Raw genomic sequence first — 5,235 nt, 5'->3', positions numbered from 1 at the left:
GCCAGCACTGACTGAGCAGGGAGTATGATTCTATGATAATTAGCTAATTATAGGTATAACATTCTGACTTCCATATCTGAATGCTCGTCTCTAATAAGGAACATTTCAAATTATAGAGAGACAGAGAAAGAGATAGAGATAGGGGAGAGAAGAAAAAAATACATACTGGATAATTGATGCAAGCAATTACAACTTCCATGTCGGAGCAAATTGGCCGGCATATCTCCACTTGTAAGGGGACTGTGACCTCATTTGCAGCGATGTGTCAGGAAATAATCCCAGAATGTATTGGAGAGGTGGGACGAATGCTGTGTCACGCGCAACCTACTGGGGCCAGATGACATAAGCAGTTCAGAGAGAGGGCTAAGAACAGTCTCCTGGAGCCCCTCAGGGCACCCGACGCACCACAAGGTCAAAAACGAAACACCAGAGAAACGCTGCGGTTTCTTCTTCATATGTTCGAGCAAATTGAATAATAACAGTGATCATTAGAAACAACAACTATATCATATGCCATTAATAGGGCCTTTCAAAAAAAGCGGTCATTTGAGAGCCGAAGATTGTTTTGCCACATGCTAGAGTGATTCCAACTCCACTGTCGTGTATTAATCGGAAAGCCACTAATAACAGGGTTTAGGTTTTCACCGGGAGTAGGGGAGAATTCTGCCTTCGTTTGGGGAGAAACCGCTCAATAATAGTGGATATGAGAAGCTAGACAGATATGAGTTCCAGATGTTTGGTTACGAGTCGGCTGGAGAGGCCACACCACAGGGAGGAACAAGCTTCTCAAGTGAGGTAGGCCGAGGTCGACCAGAAGGAATTTCGCAGGAACCCACAATTTTCACATTTTCATCTCTGTTGGGAACCCTCTATGTTTGACTGTCCTCAGCAACCATCATAAACCAGCTGTATTGACGACAGGCTTCAGCCACACTACTCGTAAACTACCAATAGGACCAGCAGATGCTCCATCTGAAGACAATAGCTGCAGAGGGAAGTGCATAGTTCAAACACCTTCCATGATCAAATTCTAGCCAGTCTTGCAAGCATGCTATCCTAGTTACTAAGCCATACTGTATACTCTGACCTCTTGAGAAAAAGGTCAGTATTTGTTGGCATAAAGATGGGGTTGAAACTACTTGCTGTAAGCCTTAACGATGGCGCAGACCATCAGTTGAATGAAGCTTGAGTAGCAAGAAAAATGTGCAAAACCGAGAAAGAAACAAAATAGCAAGATGCAAAATCCAGCTGGAGAAAAATGACAAATTAGTGGTCACATTTTGTTATTTCCTATCTCAGTCTTTCGGCTGAATATGTTAGTGTCAGCTCCTTGCGTCTCTCATCATCCTGTCTGGGAGCTGACTGTCTGACGGGCGTGCGCTGACACCAAACGCTCCTGGGTCTCTCTCTGGCGCCTGCCTCTCATGAAGGGTCTCGGGTTGGGGGGGGAAAGGAGTAACGTGCTGTTTACTTGCATTCCAAGGCCCGTAATTGGCAATTTATTTGATAGGCAGCCGGGTAATGATGGCATTTCACCCCTCACCGCAGAGACTAAACACGAGTGATTCATCCGAGGCTCCACGCCCACCGTGATCCAACAGCCTGACTGTGCCCAGGACCGCACCCTGCCTCCTAGACCGGCGAGCATGGGAGAGGGGAGGAGGGTGGAGGGGTAGAGGGGGGAGAAAGGGGGAACAGTGGTGGCACTGGGGAGGTCTGGCACGCCGGCTTCAAACACTCACAAAAGGAAAACCCGAGGCTTCGGAAAAAAACCCACGGCATAGCAGGCCAATTTAGCTGGGGTGTGGGGTTAAGGCAAACACAACAAGGCTGATGTGCCATTTGTAGGGCCCTAATGAGCTGGCAGGACTGGAAGAAGGAAGAGAGACGGCGAAGAGAGAGAAAGAAAGAGGAGAGAGAGAGAGCCAGGTTGACCTCCCCTGCCCTCTCTCTCTCCCTCCCAGACAGGGCCAGGCCAGCAAACTGGGCTTACCCGTTTCATCTGGGCCGAGTTAGAGAGTTAGGGGAGAGGGAAGGCCTTCAGCAAACATCATTAGCAACTGTTGGTGTCTAACGAAGGACCAGGGTCACTCAGAGCCCTGCCCCACCCTGGTTCCGGGGACTAATAACTCACTTTGATCCACCTGTGTGTGTGTGTGTGTGGGGGGGGGGGGGGGGGTAAGTGCGTGCGTGTGTGTGAGAGAGAGAGAGAAAAAGAGAGAGTGACAGAGTGTGTGTGAGGCTGCAAATTAATTCCGACCTGTGTGTATGCAGCTGTGGCCCACATCTTGCACACGACAGCAGTGTTTTGCATAGGGGACATCAGACATTAAAGCACCGAGCAAACACACCGGCCCGGTTTCACGGTGACCTCCAGTAACCCCCGGCATCCTGTGCCCACTCGGAGCTATGAAACAAAGCCATCCAAGACCATTTATCAACAGCTCCTAATGGCTCGCGCCCCATGCACTCTCAACCTCCCTCCCCCCGTCCCCCAGCCTTCCTTGCTCCCTCCATCTAGGGAAGTAGCTGGCTGCTAGGGCTTCGACTGACACCTCTCCTGCGACGTGTGAAGTGGGTTTTTACAGAGCGGACACGGGGGACTTGTTCAGGGGCCCCGCGGGGATCCGAGATGGGCCCTCTGACAGTGTGACTCTCTAAGTGGAGCGCTGTTCTCGCGCGGGCTAGCTTTCAGCAGCTCCTCCCAGACACGCAGAGCCCTGAGCTGGACGCCAGGCCAGACAGGCCACCAGACAGGCCACCAGACAGGCCGCCAGACAGGCCGCCAGACAGGCCGCCAGACAGGCCGCCAGACAGGCCACCAGACAGGCCACCAGACAGGCCACCAGACAGGCCACCAGACAAGCCGCCAGACAGGCCACCAGACAGCATGGGGGACCCCGCCTCAACCATTCAGTCCTCCAGAGGACACATGGTGCATAAAAGCCCTTGTGCCTGGCATAGGGCTGGCAGTGAAAGGTCAACCACAACCACATGTAGCAGAGAACTTATGGTTGGATTGGTGTATGGACTACTATGCATGTTGAATTTGAGACTGTGGTCTAAACTTATAATAAGAATGAATTCTACGAAGATCTGAGGATATACACATATATTTATAGATACATTGCGGTGGGCTGGTTGCTGTGTTGTGGGAAGTATTTGGTCGTAATGGGAAGGCAGTGGTACAATTTCCCTGAAGACGTAATAAAAATACAGGGGAAATTAGGGCGTGCCATAATTTGAAGTTGTTTTCTTTTTATAATGATGAAATTCATCAGCAGACAATCTGAGCTTAAGACCAACACAATGACACCTGATCCGAAGACGGTTGGCTCCCAAATCTCTCCAGCAAGCCAGAACGCCCCGGGCAAGAAAAGGAGGATTTACACCTCCCCTTTGAAAGTTTCAAGGAGTCTACACGAAAGACACGCGTAATCGCATCTCAGCACCGCACCATTATGTAAATAATCTCCAGACCGACAGCTTACATTTCTGACCTTTCATGGGTGCCAACGAGCACACGCATCCATTTTCCCCCAAATTGATAATGACAGTGTCAATTTTCAGCCTTAGAATACCGTTCAGCATGGAACAGTTGATGACAAATTGAAAACGTCTGTAAACGGACCGTGGCAGACGGGGCTGTGGATATCAGTCGTTCTAAGGAAGTGTCCAGAGTTGTATTTATTCGCCCAGTGTTTGTTTTCCTGCTCCCCGCCCCCCCCCCCCCCCCCTCCCCGCAACCGCAGAGCGCAGCCCACAAGCAGTCGGTATCATTTCAATTTCTGATGTCAACATCAAATTACTTATTTCATTTCATGCCTGGCCAAGCATCCTATAGCTACACGCAGAATCGGTTTTGCTTCACTTGTTCGACCGTGTCTCCCTCAACGACTCGCTCGCCTTCCCGACTGACAGCTTTAATTATGGGGAGACATCTGATAGCTCCTCTGTAGATGCTCCACGCAAATCAAAGGAACCAGGGGCTGGCAGGCAGGCAGGCAGGCGGGCGGACTGACAGTCCTGGCCGCAACACGAGTCCCTCCAGCTCTCTGTACATCTCCGGGCATGTCACTGACCAGCCTCGGAGCAGATCCCCCCCCCCCGCCCCTTTCCTCTGTGGGTCGCTTAGCGCCAGCCTTCCAGTATGGCTCCTGCATGGCAGCTGGACAGGCAGACACTGAGTCAATAGGATGTCCTTGACTCAGCAACTCAGGTGTGTGCATGTGCAGTTCAAACAGAGCTGTGCACCTGAAGGAATGCCAAAGACAACAACAGCGCGGGGGATCTGAGAGAGCACTGTCTCATCGGGCCTATTGTTCCCAAGGCCAGAGAAAATCATGTCAGTCCTGCCACTTACCTTCTGTCAGTGGTAAAACAAATGAGGGCCCAACATAACACGTACAGTACAGCACTTACCTGATCAAATTACCTTCAAAACACACAAAGATACTATAAACAAATACAAAGACACAATGTTGCGGGTTTGAAACTGTATGGTAAGTTACTCTAACAGATCAATGTGAATGTACCAATATGTACCTAACAATAACAAAAAACAGGTTCGGTAACATTAGAATCTTTCCGATAACACTTTCAAGGTGAAGGATCACTTCCATGTTAAAGAACAGTAAGCAAGTGACAGAGGTCAGGCGCTCGCGGGGCGTTGAAGCTCCGACAGTGTGGGTGTGCGGGGGTCTGTTTCCGGACTCACGTCTGTCAGCCTGTCTCTGGAGCTACTCCTGACGGACGGCTTGGACTCCCCGCTCACGCTCTCGCTGTCACTGTCCTTACTGTTGTTCTGGCCCGTCTTCAGCTGTAACAAACACACACACACACAGTATGTTAAGACACTGAATTGGCTGCGGCGAGGCTGCGGTTATATCGCGAGGGCTGACAGAGACAGACAATATTGTCGGAGGCCCACAGACGTCAGGTTTGTCACGAAATTGTGGGAACTGAGGGGAGAGAGAGAGAGAGAGAGAGAGAGAGAGAGAGAGAGAGAGAGAGAGAGAGAGAGAGAGAGAGAGAGAGAGAGTGTACAGCGGTGTATACGTAAATCTGTCATGTTTATGGTCCGCACCCGCCAACATCCGTCATTCTCCCTGCCAGTGACAAGCAGCATCTGATCTGGTCCCTCACTGACAGGATTGCTATCAACCTTCCTGAAAGAAAGGAAACCGAAGCCCAGGCAGCAACAACAACAAACAGAAAAGGAACTTCAAAAGCCTT

General features: G+C 50.5%; 1 protein-coding gene across 2 annotated transcripts in view; it reads right to left on the bottom strand.

The window, feature by feature from the left end:
• auts2a (activator of transcription and developmental regulator AUTS2 a) overlaps positions 1-4,815 on the bottom strand; it is a 147,062-nt gene extending 142,247 nt beyond the window's left edge. For both annotated transcript variants that reach the window (XM_062485203.1, XM_062485204.1), the window contains exon 1: positions 4,718-4,815. The gene's annotated coding sequence lies outside the window, so the exon portion shown is untranslated. The remainder of the gene's footprint in view (positions 1-4,717) is intronic.
• Between the last annotated feature and the right edge of the window lie 420 nt (positions 4,816-5,235).

The sequence above is a fragment of the Osmerus eperlanus genome, chromosome 19 (assembly GCF_963692335.1).
Source record: "Osmerus eperlanus chromosome 19, fOsmEpe2.1, whole genome shotgun sequence".
NCBI lineage: Eukaryota > Metazoa > Chordata > Actinopteri > Osmeriformes > Osmeridae > Osmerus > Osmerus eperlanus.
The sequence above is the reverse complement of the archived record's forward strand: the minus strand, read 5'-3'. Positions and strand labels throughout refer to the sequence as shown.